The following is a 22,900-nucleotide window of genomic DNA, read 5'->3' as shown; positions in this document are numbered from 1 at the left end:
GCTCTTCGTGGAGAGATGTTATAAATTCCTATACACTTAGAGCGGCACAGGTCGTGGTCCCATTGATGGAATCCTGAGGATAAATGTACCAGATGATACCAGACAAGGCACAATGGAGTCGGCGGACGATGCTGTGTGTACTCCAGACCAAAAAGTCCAAAATACAGATGTTAAAGGGGAATGTAAGAAATTAGAAAAAAGCTCTGCTTTATACATAGAGTCCTCAGGTTATGTGTGTCACTGCCTCTCAGCTAAAATGACCTGAACAGACTGAGGTGCAGCACCACATACAAACCATAAGGACGGGGGGCGCTTTGTATGTGTCGCTGCCTCTCAGCTAAAATGGCCTGAACAGACTGAGCTGCAGTACCACATACACACCATGAGGGAGGGGCACGGTGTATGGAAGAACTACAGCATATATACTGTAATCCCTTTATTAACCAGACTGGGCTCACCCCATTTGGCAATGCTGCAAATAATATTTTTGGAAAATTTGTAAGATAAATCCACGCCGAATAATGTAATATTCTGCAGAACTTCATAATGCACACCTCAGATGCTATAGAACCTCATCATTCACACTTCAGCTGCTACAGAATCCCATAATACATACCTCAGCTGCTGCAGAACCTCAAAATACACACCTCAGATGCTACATAACCTCATTATACACATCTCAGCTGCTGCAAAATCTTATAATTCACCTCAGCTGCTGCAGAACCCCATAATACACCTCAGCTGCTGCAGAACCTCATAATACACATCTCAGCTGCTGCAGGACTTCATCATACACACATCAGCTGCTGCAGAATCTCATAATACACCTCAGCTGCTGAAGAACCGCGTAATACACCTCAGCTGCTGCTGAACCTCATAATACACCTCAGCTGCTGACGATGCATTACATTGATAGAATGGCCTTCATAACGTCACTAAGGCTAAGTTCACACAGGACATCTTTTGTTGCATTTTTGAGGTCACAAAGATGCACCAAATGTATGCATTTCCTCCTCCCAGCAAAGTCTATGGGATTTCGATTTTGTTGTCCACACTAGGCATCTTTTGTTGCCTGCATCTTGGCTGCGTTTTTCAATATGCAGTGTTAGTTCTTTTTGCGTTTTCGTTTTTGAACCCTTCCAGTCAATAGATTAGACTTAAAAACCGCATTGCGTTTTTTATGCGTTTTTGCCGCGGTGCGTTTTTGGTGCATTCTTGGGACAAAAACACTGCATATTTGTGGTAAAAAAAAGATCCCCCATGTTAACATCCCCTAAATTATTCCGGGAGGCTGGTGATCAATGGCTTCTCCCTGCTCTGCTGCCCTGGACTGACCGGTATCTCCCCTGGGCTTGACATTTTGCACATTGACTGGTCAAGCCCCCAAAATGTGTAATATACACTGTTAGGATTTCATTTGCCAATTTGAGTGGTCATGTGATTGCTCACTAGTGATTTGCAGACGCGGGGTCATCTGCTGAATGACGTCTCTGCCAGCTTCTCTCATTGTTATCATTTTCTCATTGTTATAATTTTCATTTTGAGAGAAACAGGAGGAGACGTCATTCGGCAGATGACCACACATTGTAAATCACAAGTGAGCGATCAGATGACAACTATTTGAATCGGCAAGTGAAATCCTAACACAGCGCATATTACAAACTTTTAGGATATGGCAGATTAATATTCAGAATTACATTACATTACACTAGAGTTGAGCGCGGTTCGCTGTTCGTGGCTCTCCAGTTCGCGGTTCGAGTGATTTTGGGGGCTGTTCTAGATCGAACTAGAACTTGAGCTTTTTGCTAAAGCTCGATAGTTCTAGTTACGTTCGAGAACAGTTCTAGCAGCAAAAAGCCAAGCTAATTACTAGCTGGCTTTCCGCTGTAATAGTGTAAGTCACTCTGTGACTCACACTATTATGAAATTTCAGCGTATAGTGTGCGGGAACAGCGCATTCAGATCACTGCTGCTGGGATAATGGCGATCGCCATTTTTTTTTTTTTTCTTGTCTTCCTTCCCTAAGCGCGTGCGTGTAGTGGAGTGGGCCAGCATGTCAGCCAATCCCAGACACACACACACAGCTAAGTGGACTTTTAGCCAGAGAAGCAACGGCATGTGTAATAGGATGTCCATGTTACATGTCCCTGCATTATAAAAACGGGTTTCTGCCCGTCCGGACGCCATTATCTGCCTTCTGCATCTGGGTGTCAGTCACTGCTGGCGTAGCTCCTGTCTCCGATACTGCTGTGTACGCTCTACACACAGCGCTATACAGAATAGGGATAGAAGTTTCTATTAGCCTTTGTAAGGGCTAATAACAGCAGACTCATAGCCATAGGTGACAGGTCCATGGAAACAGATTTTAACAGCTACAGAAGATAACAGCGTCTGTGTAGCTAAGGTCAGGGACTTCCTCGCTGCATTTCCCCATTAGGAGGGATAGAAAGTGAGGCTTCCTTTCCTGTACACTGACCCACAACCCTGTCACTGTACCCTCCTGCCCTTTGCACGCTCAAGCTCATTTTTACTAAGCCATTATACTAGCAAACACTGAGTAAACTTAGTGGCATCCTAAAAGTGGCTGTTGGACTTCCATTAGTGTCCCACTAGTGCAAAGTTATTTGCAGCACCTCTGCATTGCATACTCAAACTCATTGTTACTAAGCCATTAAACTAGTAGACACTGAGTAAACTTAGTGGCATCCTAAAAGTGGCTGTTGGACATCCATTATTGTCCCACTGGTGCAAAGTTATTTGCAGCACCACTGTATTGCACACTCAAACTCATTGTTACTAAGCCATTATACTAGCAAACACTGAGTAAACTTAGTGGCATCCTAAAAGTGGCTGTTGGACTTCCATTAGTGTCCCACTAGTGCAAATCTATTTGCAGCACCTTTGCATTGCACACTCAAACTCATTGTTACTAAGCCACTATACTAGCAAACACTGAGTAAACTTAGTGGCATCCTAAAAGTGGCTGTTGGACTTCCATTAGTGTCCCACTGGTGCAAATCTATTTGCAGCACCTCTGCATTGCACACTCAAACTCATTGTTACTAAGCCATTATACCAGCAAACACTGAGTAAACTTAGTGGCATCCTAAAAGTGGCTGTTGGACTTCCATTAGTGTCCCACTAGTGCAAATCTATTTGCAGCACCTCTGCATTGCACACTCAAACTTATTGTTACTAAGCCATTATACTAGCAAACACTGAGTAAACTTAGTGGCATCCTAAAAGTGGCTGTTGGAATTCCATTATTGTCCCACTGGTGCAAAGCTATTTGCAGCACCACTGCATTGCACACTCAAACTCATTGTTACTAAGCCATTATACTAGCAAACACTGAGTAAACTTAGTGGCATCCTAAAAGTGGCTGTTGGACTTCCATTAGTGTCCCACTAGTGCAAATCTATTTGCAGCACCTCTGCATTGCACACTCAAACTCATTGTTACTAAGCCATTATACCAGCAAACTATGCTGCCAGTTTAAGGGCCGTAGTTGCATTGTCAGGGATAGTTATTGTTGTTTTTTCTGCTGTTAATAAAGATAGACCACCGCTGCAATCTACACCACCTCTAAATTTTTACTACCACATTTTAAGTGCACAATCTTGTCGCAATCAAAATGAGTGGCAAAATGACAGATGCTGGTGAAAAGGGGAAGAGGCGTGTTGGAAAAGGAAAAAAAGGGTTTGTACGTGGGGAAGGTGGCAAAGCTCCATTAACATCTTCTGAAGATAGACCATCTTCCAGCAAATGTAAGATGTCTACTACTTACCATGGACAATCCGATGTGCTCCCTTTTTTATGGACACGAACAACTGGAACAAAGGTAGATGATGGCCAAAAAAAGAAAATGCTTGAATGGATCTCAAGTTGTCCAGCAAGTGCCCTCTCTGCCACCTCAACTACCGCATCCAAAAAACACCAGTCCTCTGAGTTGTCATCCCAATCACTCTTGCTTTCTCCCAGCTCTGAAGTCTCCATCCGCCCTGCACAGTATGGTGGAACTGAGATGTCTGTGCCTGCAGAGCTGTTCAGTCACACTATAGCCTGGGAATCAGAGGTCTGCTACCAAGCTACAGTGAGTACAGACCAGGAAATGGTCTGCAGTGATGCCCAGAACCTTTGTGACTCTGATTGAGGCCGTGAGGACCAAGTTTCTGAGCATAATGTTGACCTTTGGTCACAAACTGTAACACCTGTTATAGACAATGAGGAACATACTGATGACGATGAGACGCAGATACCAGATTGGGATGACAACTTAAATATTGGTTCACAACAGGAAGAGGCTCGGTCTGAGGGTGAGGGGAGTGCAAACACAACGCTTGATGAGGAAGTTCTAGATCCCACCTACTGTCAACCCAGAGTCAGGCACTCGAGGAGGTCAACAGAGGCAGTGGAGGAGGATGCTACTGACGACGAAGTTACCTTGCGCCTTCCTGAAAAGAGGAGGAGTACTGGTAGCACATCTACAACTACATCCTCAGCCACCACTCTGCCTCTGAGCACTAGTCGGGGTGGCTCAGCAGGTCGCATGCCCTCTAAGCCTCGCCTAGTCTGGACCTTTTTTGACATAGAAAAAGATCGCCCAAATCATGTGATATGTAAAATTTGTCGCGATTCTGTTAGTAGAGGGCAAAACCTCAGGAGTTTGACAACTTCTTTCATGAATCGTCACATGAATAAATATCATATGTCCCAGTGGGAAGCTCACCGTGCTGCAATGCGGTCTAGTGTAACGAACCATCCACCGCCTGCCCCTTCCAGTGCATCCGCGCGCTCTTCATCTTCTAGGACTGTGGGGACAGCTGTCACACCTGGTTTTCCACGCACAACTTCCACCACTGTAACCGCAACAGGCAGTTTGCTTGGTAGGTCGTCATTTGGTTTGGAAGGGGAAACAAATGCGTGTGTACAGCTCTCTCAGACATCAATAGCATCAACGTTGGATAAAGGCAACATCATGTCTACGACTGCACTTTCCTCACAAACCTGCATTTTTTCAGGGACACCCTACTTACCACCGTCTACACACAGCAGCCAGATCTCTGTCCCTCAGATGTGGACAAATAAAAGGCCATTTCCTGCGACCCATGACAAAGCTAAGAGTTTGACTTTATCCCTCTGTAAGCTCTTGGCTACCGAAGTGCTGCCTTTCCGCCTGGTGAACACACAGGATTTTAGAGACCTTATGTCTGTCGCTGTGCCCCAGTACCAGATGCCCAGTCCCCACTACTTCTCTAAGAAAGGTGTGCGTGCGCTACACCAGCATGTCGCACACAACATCACCGCTTCCTTGAGAAACTCTGTGTGTGAACGGGTGCATTTCACCACCGATACTTGGACCAGTAAGCATGGACAGGGACGTTACATGTCGCTGACTGGGCACTGGGTAACTATGGTGATAGATGGTGAAGGGCCTGCTGCACAAGTCTTGCCATCCCCACAACTTGTGTGTCAATCCTCTGTCTGTGTAAGTTCCTTTACTGCTTCTGCCTCCTCCACCTCGTCTGGGTCCTCCACCTCCGCCCAAAGCCTGCCTGGTCAGGCCACCAGCATTGTAACTGCGCAGAAAAAATCACGCACCCCTCATCACTATGCTGGCAGCAGAGCGCAATGGCATCAGGCGGTCTTTAGCTTGAAATGTCTTGTAAATAAGAGTCACACAGCGGCTGAGTTGTGGGCAGCTCTGGAGACTGAGTTTAATAAATGGTTGTCTCCACTCAACCTGCAGCCTAGTAAGGCCGTGTGCGACAATGCTGCAAACCTGGGTGCGGCCCTTCGCCTGGGCAAGATGACACACGTGCCTTGTATGGCTCACGTGTTGAACCTTGTTGTCCAGCAATTTTTAACACACTATCCAGGCCTAGATGGCCTTCTGAACAGGGCACGAAAACTGTCTGCTCACTTCCGTCGTTCAACCACTACTGCTGAGCGACTTGCATCGCTCCAGAAGTCTTTCGGCCTGCTGGTTCATCGCCTGAAATGCGATGTGCCGACACGCTGGAATTCGACTCTCCACATGTTGAAGCGACTGTGGCCGCACCGTCGAGCCCTGGTGCAATACGTCATGACGTATAGCCTGGGTCAACGAGATGCAGAGGTGGGGCAGATCACCCTGATGGAGTGGTCTCAGATCAAGGATCTATGCACCCTTCTGCACAGTTTCGACATGGCGACGAATATGTTTAGCGCTGACAATGCCATTATCAGCATGACAATTCCAGTCATTTACATGCTGGAGCACACGCTAAACACTATTCGGAGTCAGGGGGTGGGACAACAGGAAGGAGAGGAACTACAGGAGGATTCATATGCGCAAGAGACAACAACATCACCAAGGTCCAGATGTTCATCATCACCAAGGCGGCAGGCATGGGACAATGGGGAACAGGGATCAACAAGGGCGCATGGTAGCAGGCGAAAGGTTGAGGAAGGTGCAGGAGAACATGAAAAAATGGAGGACGAACTGTCCATGGACATGGAAGACTCAGCGGATGAGGGAGACCTTGGTCAAATTTCAGTTGAAAGAGGTTGGGGGGAGATGTCAGAGGAAGAAAGAACGGTTAGCACCTCTATGCCACAAACACAGCGTGGACTTGGTCCGCATGGCTGCGCCAGACACATGAGCGCCTTTTTGCTGCACTACCTCCAACATGACCCTCGTATTGTCAAAATTAGAAGTTATGATGAGTACTGGCTTGCCACACTATTAGATCACCGGTACAAGTCCAGATTTTGTGACATAATTCCAGCCATAGAAAGGGACGCACGTATGCAGGAGTATCAGCAAAAGCTGTTACTCCATCTTAACTCGGCTTTTCCACAAAACACCCATGGCGCATGGAGTGAATCTCCCAGTTGTAACTCGACAAACATGGGACGGTCTCGTCATCTTCAACAGTCTAACCGTACCAGCAGCACCGTATCTGGTGTTGGTAACAGCAATTTTATTGAATCTTTTCATAATTTTTTTAGACCGTCCTTTGCAAGGCCACCAGAGACAACAAGTCTGACACATAGTCAACGGCTGGAGAGGATGATACAGTAGTATCTCCAAATGAACATCGATGCCATGACTTTGCAAATGGAGCCTTGCTCATTTTGGGCTTCAAATCTTGAAAAATGGCCAGAGCTCTCCACTTACGCCTTGGAGATCTTGTCGTGTCCAGCTGCCAGCGTTGACTCTGAAGGTGTCTTCAGTGCTGACAGATAAGCGCACATGTCTGTCCATTGACAATGTGGACAGACTAACGTTCATCAAAATGAACAAGTCATGGATCCACAAGGAATTTACTACCCCTGTATCATCCTGGGGAGAGTAAATGCTTGTGTATTTTGAATGTGCTTGATGCAAATGCTTACAGTATTTCTAAAAATGATCCAAGATGAACAGATCTGTGATCAGGAAAAACTTTGCAACCTACCCCGGTGTCATCCTGGGGACGGTTAAGGATGGCATATTTTTGAATGTGCTTGATGCAAATCTACCTGTGAAGTGTACAACTGGGGCACAAGTGCTTCCACTGAAGGGGTGGGTGTCTGTGTGGCCCAATTTTTGGAAAAAAGGGAAACTCCGCTTGGAGTAACCTTTGCTTGCAGTGTTTTTAAAAACGAGCCAAGATGAACAAGTCATGGTTCAACAAAGACTTTGCTACCTAACCCCGGTGCAATCCTGGGGATGGTTAAGGATGGCGTATTTTTGAATGTGCTTGATGCAAATCTAGTGGTAATGAATGAACAAAAAAGTCTTCAGCTCACCTGCTGCCCGGACTGCTCAGCCTTGCGGGTGCCTGAGATCCCACGGTCTATCCTGACCGGTAGCAGAGATGTGGAAGGAAGAGGGAGAGGGAGTGATCCAGCATGAGTCCTCCTTAGTTTAAAACATTCGAGTCTTTATTGGTACATCTTTAAAAACATAGTGAAGACCGAAAAATAGCTTGCATGGTAAAGGCACAATTCATGAGAGCTTTACGCGTTTCGGACTGACAATAAAACCAACTAGTCCTTAGTCATAAGTGTCTCATGAATCCAAGAAAGCTACTGAAATAGACTTACTCATTAAGTGAGGAAAAGGGAGGGGTGAAAAAATGTGTGGAAAAATGTGTTAATTACAACAGAAAAGGGAGAACGAAGAAAGAGGTGAAAAGGAAGAAGCAGATGAGTGTCTGGAGGTTCTCTAGCTCTATTCGATTGAAACTACTGTTCCAAGTTATAATAAACATATATTCAATAAACCTCGCTATATTCAGTAAATCTGTGTTCAGCTGTAAACACAAAAATCCAAACAACAGATTGGAAAACCGTGCACATAAATACATAAGCACATAAACTTATGAAGGGAGGATGTATAATATATGGAATAGAAAATACCAAATCTTTGGCTAGTCATATGCGGGGAACTTGGATGGGGGAAGGGGGTACAGATGGTGTGGGGGGGGGGGGAGGGGGGGGGAACATGATAATGGATATAATATATATTATTCTCCACTTATTAGATATGAATTTAATACCTCACTTTATTCTCATTCATGTAATTTCCATTGCTCTCCCACTTATTATCTGCACCGCTCTTATAACCGTTTATCTTATGGTAATCACCTCTCGACTAACTGCAAGTTAAATATCGAAAAATGAATGAAAAATTCGCATGAAAAAACACACTCATTGTTAGTCAAAAAACATATGCGAGTATTAGTACGCAGGCTTGGCGACTTTGCCTACAACCTATATGGTTGAATCACGATATAAGGTCAGAACTTAGAGATAAGAGTGAGACCGAGTCTAGGATATAAAGCATGACCAAAGAAAAAATCTATTTGAAAATATCGCTGTAATAATCCCCGTTAATGTAGAACATGCTAATAATAAATTAGAGGGAAAGGGGGGGGGGCCCATATGATGATCTAAGCTGGAAAATGGGTTCCGTATGGGTTCTAATATATTAGTTAGAAAATGAAGCGCAAATCTGAACGGTAATTAAAACCGTTCGGATATCTTGAATCTAATTTTAAAATCCATTTCGCTTCAGCTATTAGTAGGGCTTTAAACCAGTCACCTCCCCGTGGGGGTCTGGGGATAAATTCCAAGCCTGTGATTTTCAAAGTGGTGAAATCCGCAGTATGGCATTCTATATAGTGCCTGGTTAATCCTGACAGGGAGCGTTTCCTAACCAATGCGGCATAGTTTAATGAAGTCCTATCCTGGGCGGCAACAGGAATACGAATATGCTCCGAAATCCTGGTTCTTAAGGCTCGAGAGGTGCAACCTACATAATATTTATTACAGGAACCGCATGTAGCAACATAAACTACATGCGTGGAGGCGCAATTGATAAAAGATTTAATGGCAAAGTTCACCCCATTGTTACCAATAAAAGATTTATTGTTCTGCATAAATTTGCAGAGACCGCATCTGCTAGATCCACATTTAAAGGATCCTTGCACACTGAGCCAATTTTTATTCGATTTTCCAGTTTTATTGGGAGCATATCTGCTTGGGGCCACTAAATTCCCCACTGTACAGGCCCTCCTGGCCACTATATTAACTCCAGATTGAAGGATGTGACTCAGAGTATTATCCTGACATAACAGAGGAATGAAACGTAAAATGGCATGCTTAATTTGAAAAAAATCCGTACTAAAAGGTGTAGAGAATGTTAAACGCTTGATGTTTTTGGGGGGTGACGGGCGATCAGCCAACAAGGCGGACCTAGTCCGATTGTCAGCAATCGTACTAGCCCTTTTTATGATTGGATCCGAATAACCCCTTTTACTTAATCTCCCCTTAATGCAGGTTGCCTCCTTGAGATAGGTTTCATTCGTGGAGCATAGACGTTTGGCCCTTAAAAACTCACCTACTGGTAAATTTCTCAATGTCTGAGGAGTATGGCAGCTAGTGGCATGAAGGGAGGAATTGCCACTGGTGGGTTTTCTATAAAGGGCAGATTTAATAGAGCCTGATGTAGTATCCCCTGATAGCATGACGTCCAAAAAGGGGGCTGTCTCTAGATATAAATTCATTTTGAATTTCAGATTAAGTGAATTGCCGTCAAAATAGGTGTTAATGGCATTCATGGTTTCCTGCGGGGTGCTAGATGGATTTTTCTTACAGATTAAGATCTGATCATCTATGTACCTGGCATACCAGACAATATGGTCCATAAAGGGGTTATTATCAATGTAAATAAACCGTTCTTCCCAATGGGCCATATAAATGTTTGCCAGGGCACAAGAGAAACTCGCCCCCATAGGACATCCTGCTACCTGTAGGAAAAAGTCACCATTAAACTCAAAAAAATTATGAGTTAAAAGGAAGCCTGTAGCCATAAGGATGAATTCTTTAAAAGTATCATCATAGGGGCTGTATTTTTCTAGATGGAAGTAGAGGGCTTGGATGGCTTCCCTATGGGGAATACTAGGATAAAGTGACTCCACGTCGCTGGTTATCCAGTATGATTCCTCTGTCCAGGGGATTTTTTCTAAATTTTGTAGGAGGCTTTTTGTATCCCTAATATAGCCCACCGTTCGTTTCACCAATGGTTGGATCTGGTGGTCTACCCAGTCACTCAGGTTACTTAGTAAAGATTTGGTACTGGCCACTATGGGTCTGAATGGGGGGGGAAATAAATCTTTATGCACTTTAGGAAGGCCTTGAAAAATAGGGCATATAGGGGAGTCGACATATAAATATTCCTGAGTTTTTTTGGGGAAAATACCCCATTCAAAGCCTCGTAATAGGAGTGCTTGCAGCTGGGATGAAAATTCAGTTGTGGGGTCGCATGTAAGTTTCTTATATGTAAACTCGTCACACAAGATTTTGTTAATTTCTCTCTCGTATAGAGCGCTATCCAACACCACAACTGCGCCTCCTTTATCCGCTCTGTGTATGACAATGGAATCGTTATTCTTTAAATTGTTCAGAGCCTTCCTTTCTTTGGGTGTGAGATTACTTTGAGCTTGCGGCTTTTTAGCTAGAATTTGTTTGATCTCAGACTCCATAAGGTCTTGAAAGGTGTCCATAATAGGAATTCTTGAGGCGATGGGGTAAAAGCTGGGATTCTTGGTGGTAAATGCCGATGGAATTGGTGTTTTAATACAAGTGTTACTTAATTCTTGCAAATGTGCGACCGCTATTTGTTCCTTGAGGCTCAGGAATAAAGGTATGTCCGTGATGTTATTAGATGGAAAATCTGAAGGATTGTCCCTAATTTCGTTGTTGTGATCGAAAAAATGTCGTTTAATTGTGAGATTCCTGATGAACTTGTTAATGTCCGTAATGGTTTGGAAAAGATCAGCTCTGTTGGTGGGAGCGAAGTTTAACCCCTTTTGGAGAATACTAATCTGAATAGAGTCCAAAATGGAAGCTGACAAGTTTACAACTGTATTATCTGGGGACTTATGGTGACTTAATCCCTCCAATAGCGGCGTTTCCTTGATCTGAGATAATATCTTCTCCCTCCACCTTCTATGTTTTCTGCCCCCTCTCCTGGAATGGCATTTCTTACTGGCAGGTTTTTTGACGTATGTGGAAGGTGGATATTCCTGCCTGATTCATATGAGCTAGTGCTATCATTGGCAGAATCGTTCTCTGTAGAGGAAAAATAAACGGATCTTCCATTCCGCTGACCCTGGTGCGGTCTCTTTAGGATGGATTTGGACTTGGTATTAAGATGCCAGGTGTATACTTGATTGCATTCGTAGTCTCTAGTGTCTCTTCTATATTTATTCTGTTTTAAGTCCATAATATCAGATTCCACCTTATCTACCGCATTCCTGAGTCGCTTATTCAGTCTGTCAAAATCCGTGGGGTCATGCGTTTCAACCAGGTGGGTTTGTATTTTTTTAATCTGATCATCGAGGCTCTGGATACGTTTTTTCTCCTCTGCAATAATCAGATCCATAAGCTTTAACGAACAAGACGAGAGAATGGAGTTCCAGCTCTCTTTGAATTCCTCAGAGAAAGAGAAAGTGGGAGACTTTTTAAGTCGCAAGCCCCTGGGGATCATTTGCTTTTCTATATACTTCTGCAAGGTCATGGAATCCCACCAGGTTTTTAAACGTTGGATGGAAAGCTTTTCCAAATCCCAGAAAGTATATGTAGCTTCATCTGACTGGTGGTTAGTTTGCGCTTTAGTAGAGCTCAATTGCCCAGAGAATACATCCTCCAACCTCTTTCTCCTTTCCTCACAGTCCAGAAAATCCAAAGTATCCATATCAAGGAAAATGAGTAGGTTATAGTAGCATTAATAGTAGTACAAGAAATGCCTTGTGGAAAGAAATCCAGATAAATTCGACTTCAGGGTCTTCACAAAAATTAGCAAAAATATATATATATATGTATATATATATAGGAGGGACAGTAGAAATAAACTGTATGATGCCGCAATAAAGGCTTAAGCGTGTAAAGATGAATACACTGGAAGATATATATATAAATGGTATTAGACTCAGTCCGTGTCAAGGGCTGCAGGGAGCACGTAAGATGGGATAGAACAAGTCAAGTGGTAATGAATGAACAAAAAAGTCTTCAGCTCACCTGCTGCCCGGACTGCTCAGCCTTGCGGGTGCCTGGGATCCCACGGTCTATCCTGACCGGTAGCAGAGATGTGGAAGGAAGAGGGAGAGGGAGTGATCCAGCACGAGTCCTCCTTAGTTTAAAACATTCGAGGCTTTATGGTACATCTTTAAAAACATAGTGAAGACCGAAAAATAGCTTGCATGGTAAAGGCACAATTCATGAGAGCTTTACGCGTTTCGGACTGACAATAAAACCAACTAGTCCTTAGTCATAAGTGTCTCATGAATCCAAGAAAGCTACTGAAATAGACTTACTCATTAAGTGAGGGAAAGGGAGGGGTGAAAAAATGTGTGGAAAAATGTGTTAATTACAACAGAAAAGGGATAAACGAAGAAAGAGGTGAAAAGGAAGAAGCAGATGAGTGTCTGGAGGTTCTCTAGCTCTATTCGATTGAAACTACTGTTCCAAGTTATAATAAACATATATTGAATAAACCTCGCTATATTCAGTAAATCTGTGTTCAGCTGTAAACACAAAAATCCAAACAACAGATTGGAAAACCGTGCACATAAATACATAAGCACATAAACTTATGAAGGGAGGATGTATAATATATGGAATAGAAAATACCAAATCTTTGGCTAGTCATATGCGGGGAACTTGGATGGGGGAAGGGGGTACAGATGGTGTGGGGGGGGGGGGGAGGGAGTGGTAGGGGGAAGGGGGGGGGGGAACATGATAATGGATATAATATATATTATTCTCCACTTATTAGATATGAATTTAATATCTCACTTTATTCTCATTCATGTAATTTCCATTGCTCTCCCACTTATTATCTGCACCGCTCTTATAACCGTTTATCTTATGGTAATCACCTCTCGACTAACTGCAAGTTAAATATCGAAAAATGAATGAAAAAATCGCATGAAAAAACACACTCATTGTTAGTCAAAAAACATATGCGAGTATTAGTACGCAGGCTTGGCGACTTTGCCTACAACCTATATGGTTGAATCACGATATAAGGTCAGAACTTAGAGATAAGAGTGAGACCGAGTCTAGGATTTAAAGCATGACCAAAGAAAAAATCTATTTGAAAATATCGCTGTAATAATCCCCGTTAATGTAGAACATGCTAATAATAAATTTCAGAAATTTATTTTAAAATTATAAATTAGCCAGCCATTCCCGGATTATCATTCATTTTATTATTGTTTCCATTTGTAATCTATTTAATAATTGGCTGCAAATTAACGCATCTCTAGGTGGATAAGATTCATAGGGAATGTATAAAGTTGGAAATTATAAACCCAAATTATTCCCCGTTTATTTATGTTGACAAAAATATATAAGATTATAATTCAACATAGAGTTAGTACATTGGGGATCACGATAATGGATATAATTTAATTATTCTCCTTCTTATTAGATGTAAATTACATACTTTAATTTTTTCTCATGAATATAATTTTTATTGCTCTCCCACTTATCTTCTTTGCTTGATGCAAATCTACCTGTGAAGTGTACAACTGGGGCACAAGTGCTGCCACTGAAGGGGTGGGTGTCTGTGTGGCCCAATTTTTGGAAAAAAGGGAGACTCCGCTTGGAGTAACCCTTGCTTGCAGTGTTTTTAATAAGGAGCCAAGATGAACAAGTCATGGTTCAGCAAAGACTTTGCTACCTACCCCGGTGCAATCCTGGGGACGGTTAAGGATGGTGTATTTTTGAATGTGCTTGATGCAAATCTACCTGTGAAGTGTACAACTGGGGCACAAGTGCTGCCACTGAAGGGGTGGGTGTCTGTGTGGCCCAATTTTTGGAAAAAAGGGAGACTCCGCTTGGAGTAACCTTGCGGTGTTATATATGATTTTAGAAGGGCATGCTATGCCTATATCTGTGTCTCGTCCTCTTTTTCCTCGTAACGCTGTTTTGTTTTCGCATGAGAATTTGTTCTTGTCACTTTCCTATGTGTTTGTGTTGTGTTGTGAGTTGTTTGTCACCTTTTGGACACCTTTGAGGGTGTTTTCTAGGTGTTTTTATGTGTTTGTGATTGCCTCCCATTGTTTCCTATGCGGTTCGAGCGGTTTGCCGAACCGGTTCGCCGAACCGAACTTGAACGACACCTCCGTTCGGCGATCCGAACTCGACTCGAGCCACGACCGGTTCGCTCATTTCTAGTGCTAATCCAAAACATTGGTCACCGGAGACTACAAAGGCGTTTAGTAACATCAAAGCCCATTTTGTAAGGCCCCCGATATTACATCGACCCGACGTAGAGAAGCTTTTTTTGCTGGAAGTAGATGCTTTTTTGGTAGGAGCAGGAGCCATCCTGTAGCAGAAGGATAGTAATGGAAGGAAACGACCATGTTTCTTCTATTCCAAAACCTTCTCTCCTGCGGAGAGGAATTACACTATAGGGAATAGAGGGAATTACACTATAAGGATAGAGAGCTTCTAGCTCTGAAGCTAGTATTAGCAGAATGGCAGTATCTGCTAGAGGGTGCTAAACATTCATTCCAGGTCTTCACAGACCATAAAAACCTGGTATATTTACAAACCGCTCAGCGGTGAAACCCGAGATAGGCTTGGGGGTCTCTCTTTTTCTTCTGTTTTAAGTTTACCCTTCATTTTCTTTTGGGAGAGAAAAACGTAAGAGCCGATGCTCTCTTGAGGTCATGTTTGGCGATAGAGGATGAGGAGGAAGAACCTCGATTCATCCTACCACCAGACTCCATTCGCACCATTGCACCAGTGACCTTAGACCAGGTTCCACCTGGGAAAATGTATGTGCCTCCTGAGAGACAAAACAACATCTTGTCCTGGGCACATACATCTAAGGTAGGTGGACATTTCGGAGTTCGGCGTACCCAGGAACTCATTGAGAGATGGTACTGGTGGCCACGTCTAGCGAGAGATGTGAGAGACTATTTATAGGCCTGCATTTCCTGTGCCAGGAACCGACCATCTCGTCAGAGGTCTGCTGGACTGCTATATCCATTGCCAGTTTCAGATAGATCATGGGAGATCATGGGGATGGATTTTGTGGTCAATCTTCCTAGAGCATGGGGTCACAAAGTCATCTGAGTAGTGACCGACCACTTCTCCCACATGGTACCTGCGTTCCTCAGTCTTGTCTTCCATCTTCCCTCCTTCTCGCTAGGTTGTTCATAAAACACGTCTTTAGGTTACATGGCTTACCGGACAGGATCGTCAACAATCGTGGTCCGCAACTCACCTAGGGATCTATGTCAGCTCTTATCCATCGAGCTTAATATCTCATCCTCATACCATCCTGAGACAAATGGGTTAGTAGAACACACAAACCAGTCCTTTTTGACATATTTACGGCACTTCGTGTGTGCCAACCATGACAATTGGTTTGTGCTCCTTCCGTGGTCTGAATTTGCCCTAAACAATTCGATCTCCGAGGCTACGGGGCAAACCCCTTTCAGGCTGAATAATGGGCAACATCCCCGGGTACCAGTACCCATGCCCGTGTCCTCCTCATCCCCAGCAATTACAGACTGGGCCTTTTCTGCCAGAGTAACGTGGGATGATACCCAAGCTGCCATAGCAGCTGCCAAGGAGTGAATAAGAGCCGGGGCGGACAGGTTCCGACGTCCTGCTCCTACCTTTTCACCAGGAGACTACGTTTGGCTTTCTGCGAAGAACATAAAACTCCTAGCGGAGTCAACCAAGTTTGCACCACGGTATTTGGTCCCCTTTGAAGTTCTTCGGCAAATAAACCCAGTTGTATCCGACTCCGCATCCCGGCTCATCTCCGGATTCACAATACATTCCACATCTCTATACTGAAACTAGTGAGATTGTCCACCGTTCCCAGAGAGGATCCATCCTCGTCTACGTCATCCTCATTCGATTTTGTGGTCTGAGCTACATTGGAGACCAAAGTGGTCCAGGGGCGACGATTTTATCTGGTGGACTGGGACTGGTATGGTCCTGAGCATCGCTCCTGGGAGCCAGTAGAGAACATCAATGCCCCTGACCTGATTGCGGCATTTGAACATCGGAGGGGGGTGATAGAGGGGGGGGGTACTGTCACGAACCAGGGTACGGGGGCTCCTCGTTTGCCTTCTGGAGCAGTTCTTCCCCGTACCCAAAGTCGCTCCATCTGGTCTTCTGAGCCACGGATGCTGATCAGGACTTTTTGCCATTCTGACACTAAAGGGTACTTTACACGCTGCAACATCGCTACCAATACATCGTTGGGGTCACGTCGTTAGTGACACACATCCGGCGCCGGTAGCGACATCGCAGCGTGTGACACCAAGGAGCAACGATCAATGATCGTAAAATCGTTCAAAAACGGTGATCGTTGACACGTCGCTCCTTTCCTTAATATCGCTGCTGCCACAGGTATGATGTTGTTCGTCGTTCCTGTGGCATCACACATCGCTACGTGTGACACCGCAGGAACGACGAACATCTCCTTACCTGCGTCCACCGGCATTGAGGAAGGAAGGGGGTGGGCGGGATATTACGTCCCGCTCATCTCCGCCCCTCTGCTTCTATTGGCCGGCCACTTAGTGACACCACAGTGAAGTCGCTATGACGCCGAACACACCTCCCCCTTGAGGGAGGGATTGTTCGGCGGTCACAGCGATGTCGCTGACAAGGTATGCGCATGTGACGCTGCCATAGCGATAATGTTCGCTACGGCACAAGTGATGTTGCAGCGTGTAAAGCACCCTTTAGTGTCAAAAAGAGCCTACTGAGCATGTGCGGGATTCCCATGGGTCTTTTGCCACTATCTGAGCATGTCAGTGATGTGGCACATTCCTATTGGTCACGGTGACATCACCGGTGATGTGGTACGTTCCCATTGGCACCGTGACATCATCAGTGATGTGGCACATTCCTATTGGCCGGTAACGTTATCAGTGATGTGGCACATTCTTATTGGCAACCGTGACATCATCAGAGATATGTTTGGCTCTCACTGGCCAAAGGGGCTGGCTACACGTGGTTCCTCCATCTTGTGGGCGGTGCAGAGGTGATACATAGCCCTGTGCTGTACACATCTTAGATAGGGTTAGGCGGCGAAGCCCCACCGGACTGATTGAGGGTCAGGAGGCAGGTTAGGGTGAGGCATTGCAGTCATATCCGTTGACCGAGTTAGGGTCAGTAGTTGGCGAAGCTAGGCTCCAGTGATATCGGGCTTGGGCGGCTTTGGGACCGGTAGCTAACCGGCTGTACCATATAGCAAGCCGATATGTTATGGACAAGATTATGAACTATTAGGAGTATACAAGAGTTGTATGAAGATATCCAAAAACCAGGATTTGAGATGGTGTTTGAACTGTGTACCACACCTACAGTATATCTGCATTCAGACATAAGACTCAGACAGTCTGGACTTTCATGTGACAAGTGAATCATGCTGACATAGCTTAATATAAATGAGGAAATGCATTATACATTACAGTTTATTTTTTTTTAGTTTTTTACAGGAGCATGAGACTCTGAGTGAAACCAACCCTGATAAATATGAGCTGACTAGAGGACTACCGCCACGTTCCCCCTTCCTGAATAACGTGTGCCAGCGTGGAACATAGCCATAAGGACAGTCAAGAGGATACGGTCAGGATCTGGCTTCCTATGCATAGTTTGTTGGGTGGGGAGATTCATCCACAAGGGATGGGTTATCTCGTATGCAAGTGAGGTAACCATCGGCATTAGGACAGATCGATAGACTCGGAAAAAGTAAGGAAAGACTTTTGGCTATCTCCAAAGTGGGAATGTTATGGACAAGATTATGAACTATTAGGAGTATATAAGAGTTATATGAAGATATCCAAAAACCAGGATTTAAACTAGTGTTTGAACTGTGTACCACACCTACAGTATATCTGACTTCAGAAATAAGACTCAGACAGTCTGGACTTTCATGTGACAAGGGAATCATGCTGACATAGCTTAATATAAATGAAGAAATGCATTATACATTACAGTTTACTGTATATCACAGAATAACCTACTTTTTCCAATAGGAGACGTGTTACGTATTCTTGGCTGGTAGCCAACTAGTTCCTTTTTAATGTTTGTCCACTTCCGTATTAAACCAGTCATATTTTCTATATAGAGCCATGTCATTTCTCTGGTCTGTATGGAAGAATTAGTATGCATGCTACTATCAAATGACTCATGATTTGGATGCAGACAGGGTTAAGGTAGATACAAAATTAGATTGCATCACTGTAAATTTATGGCCTGCCTTAACAAATGGCGCCCAATGAACCTTAGGACTGAGCTTCTGGATGACGGACGGCCATGCTGACACCTTGATTCGAAAAGGCAACTACACGAGAGGGGAGAATTGCGCACTCCACAAAATGCAGGTGAGAAAATCTGTCTTATCTCACCTCGCAGACCTCATGCATGTACTTGCATTTCGAAGGGGAGGTTGGGCTGTCCCAGTCTAGATACATAATGATGACCACCATCTCGCATGATATAAACGTCTTAAGAGATCCCACCTGGTCATGTCCTTTTCACCTTAAGCTGTCTGCATAAACGTTAAATGTACTGTGTCTATGTCTGTTCTGTGGAAAAAGCAGAAGTTTCAAGTTTCGTTTTCCTTCAGTTAACGTTAGAGGAAAATGAGGAAGTTGTTATATACGCTGGTTATATGGTTATATGTGCAAGTGAGTTCAGCCACCTGGATGATATATATATATATATATCTGTTGAAGCGTCTGTTTGTTTGAAGCAAGCAGAGGTAGTAACTGGCTGCTTAGGAAAAACAGGAAGTTCTGTGCTTTGTTGGCTTACAGCAGAAATAAGGAAGTGTCACGGTACTGTACTATAGAGCTGTCTTTTTGAGGGAAAAAAACCAAAAAACCCAGAAGCTATACTTTGTAATGTTAACTGTTTGTGTGTCAGAAGGAATACTGAGATATACACCGATGTGTGACGTGTCATCAATAATCGATAAATGATAAGGCTGAGGTCCAGGTCCAGAGTTATGGTGAGTGCCTTGATAGTGCCTTGAGAGCCCTGACTGTATCCTGGTACGTCTCCCCCAGAGAGGAGATGTTAAGGGGGATTTTCTTCGGTTTCTGCCAGTACAGAGTTATGGTGAGTGCCTGGATAGTACCTTGAGAGCCCTGAATGTATCTGGCGGAATATAATGTGTTCTTCGCAAGCCTAGGTAGAAGGAACATTGGAAGAATCCCTTAACTTTGGTCTTAATCAGTGTTATTGAGTCTTGGATGGACCGTCCTCATGAGGTGTATATAATGTGAACAGATTTTACTAGTACTGGGATATCGATGTCAGCTGATACATAGTGAGGGTGAATGTAATTTCTTATCCCCCACGTGACACTTCTTCCTGGAAGCGGTAGAAAAACTTGTCATTCTGTGGTTGTGGACTGAGATAGAAATCTATGTAATTATCTGGATGTACATAGTTGCTGGTACAGAAGAGAAGTGTATTACTGCATAGACCAGGCATCCAGATTGAAGTGTTGGTCTTAGGTTGTTTGCCCTTTGAAGATGGGGTCTGATCAGTCCACGCCTGTCAAGCTCACGGCAGAGGAATTAGTAAGTGAGCGAGAAGGGAGGAAATACGTTAAAAAAAAAGTCTCTCCTCAAGGTGGCAGGGATTCTTGCCAGGAAAGGGCGATTAGAGAAGCAGGAATGGAGAGATGTCTTGTTAAATAAGCGAGGGGTTTTGAAAGACAAAGATCTCCTAATGGATGCTGAGGCATGGTATAGAACGTCTAAAGATGTTAAAAAAAAAAATTGGCATGGAAAGAGGAATGTGATGGAGATGGCAGATATTTCTATATTGCACCAGCTCAGAAAATGGCACCCCAGATGGTGGTGTTATTGCTTGTATGTATAATGTACGCAGTTTCTGGTGTGGAACACCGTAGGAATGTTGAAAAAGAGAAAACAGAATTCATCCAAGGGGGGAGATTAGATGAGAATTGATTGAAGGTACAGGATGTGATATTGAATGTCAATATGGTGAAAGTATTGAGATGATTTGAAGAAATGTAATTCTGAATCTAGTAATTACACTATGTTTATTTTACCTTTTTACCTGTCTGTGAAAATGGCTTCTCCATGCCCATTATTAGAAGCAACGCCCTCCACCCTATAAGCTGTCCCATAGGGTGGACTTGTGTACTGTCTGTGGAGCACTGTGTCCACGTAAGCCCACCCCATTATTTCCTGTCCTGAATGTAGATTTTTCTGTCACTCTGTGTTTTGGGTGGGGTATGATATAGGGATATTATGTCAGGGTCTGACAGGAGATAGGGATACGCTGGAGGCTCGATTCTGACCACCATTAGGTCTACCATCGAGATGAGGGCGATTACAGGGTCCCTAGCTACAGGGTCAGCCCAGGGGTCCCTATATAATCCATATTCCCAGTGACAGATTGAATACCTCCTGAATGTAGATGGCACAACCAATGTCCCTCCCTCCCAGGCCTCTTCAGAAGCCATTTTTGGCCAACACCTACTTCCCCTTTTAGCGGAAATTTCATCCTAGTCACTACATAGTTCCTCTTTTGACGCCATTTTAGTCTGGCCGACACCCAGTTCCCTTTTTTCAGCCGCCATCTTAGGACCCAAAGTCACTACTCTGTTTAGTGCTGATGCAGCAGAGGCTGCAAAGGAGAGACTTGGGGACCTGAAATACACACTACGTTTTTGGTCATATATGCAGTTCTGCCACATTGTGTTCCCACTAATGAACCTTAACAAAGGACTTTGCTGATAGTCCTGTGGAAACTTTCCCTTCACTTTTGCATATTTGTTTTTGCTGTACCTAGTATACAATTTATTAGACCATATAGACTGCTCACTATTAGTCCTGGTGGACAGTGAATATTTTTCTGCCTATGGCAGTTGATGCTTAGTTTAGTTTTGAAATATTCTAACTTGTATGTTATCCTGCCTGGTATCTTGCACAAGAGTTTCCTGATATAGAGGGTGGAACATCGTGTGATCCTAGGGGATTTTGATCATCAGGAGTTGGCATGTATTAGGGTTTTTGTTGGCAGCACCCAGTAATCCTTTGTGTCTTAGTTTGCAGTGTCTGACAGAAGATAGGGACACACTGGAGGCTCGACATTGACCACCATCAGGTCTACCGTCAGGATGAGGGAGAGTTCAAGGTCACCAGTTACAGGGTCAGCACAGGTGAGGTAGAGTAGGTACGCTCCACTGCTATTTCTAGTTGTGTGTATGTAGTCAGGGGGTGCTGCTTGCTAGTTACCAAACACTCATGTGCTATTTTCTTTTTCCCCGGGGTTTTAGGGGATCTTAGTTTTTAGAATTTCAGTGTTCTCCTGACCCCAATTTACACTCATTGCTCTTTCTTACAAACCTAGGTATACTCCTTTGTATCAGGTCTCCGAGAGCCCATATGCAAACAACTACAGCTGGTAACTCCTGATTACAGAGTGAAGGACCAAGACACCCTCCTTCAAGTGGCAAGACGTATGGAGATGAATCTAGCAGCTTACAAGATCACCCCACACAGATGTGCTGCATTCACAGTCACCGGAAGAGTATCATCATGTCATCTCCAGCCCAGACGTCATTCTACCTGTTTACCATGGAGGAAGACAGCAGCCCTTTGAATACTACTCAGCCAGATTGAACACGTACCTAAAGCACCAGTTGAAGGTCAATGCCCGTATGACATCACTGCTCCCTGACAAAGTCACCATCTCCCAGTGTGCGGTCCTTAATCCTGCTAAACTTCTCCCTCTTCCAAAGGGGGAGTGTCCCACTTCTGACACCTTGGTGGAAGAGGTAGTCGACTCTGGCATAGCTGAGGCAGGAACAGTGACGGATACACCTTTGGACCCTGACTTAACCCCTTTGCGGATAGATCAAGATGTGCATCAAGAAGATGGTTCCACACGGGTATGGTGGTGGTAGCAGAAGACGCTGTGCTGATAGAGCAGTCGCTACCCGCATGCCTGTCTGCAAAAGAAGCAGAGGCATGTGCTCTCGCTGAAGCCTGCAAGATGGCAGCCAACATCTACTCTGTTTGGAAGACAAGAGAACTTGATCACCGCCAATGGAACTGTACGCCGCCATGAGGCCATAGAAGAACTGATGGAAGCTTTGCTATTGCCAGATAGTCGCGGTGAGCAGGGTTGAGGCCTACATTGAAAGAATCAAGGGGAGCAGTAAAAGTGCCCTCACTGACAGAACATCCAAAGAAGCCCCAAGACCACTTACAAAAGAAACAGTCAGTCAGGCCTTAGACACAGAACCGACCCTACATACCCCATACCAGCTACAGAATAGAGGGAAGGTTGGGAGGATGGGGCGGAGTAGAAAGCAAGGGCATGAGAGTCTTCCCCTTGCATT

This window comes from Anomaloglossus baeobatrachus, chromosome 10, assembly GCF_048569485.1.
Source record: "Anomaloglossus baeobatrachus isolate aAnoBae1 chromosome 10, aAnoBae1.hap1, whole genome shotgun sequence".
In the NCBI taxonomy this organism is placed as follows: Eukaryota; Metazoa; Chordata; class Amphibia; order Anura; family Aromobatidae; genus Anomaloglossus; species Anomaloglossus baeobatrachus.
The sequence above is the reverse complement of the archived record's forward strand: the minus strand, read 5'-3'. Positions refer to the sequence as shown.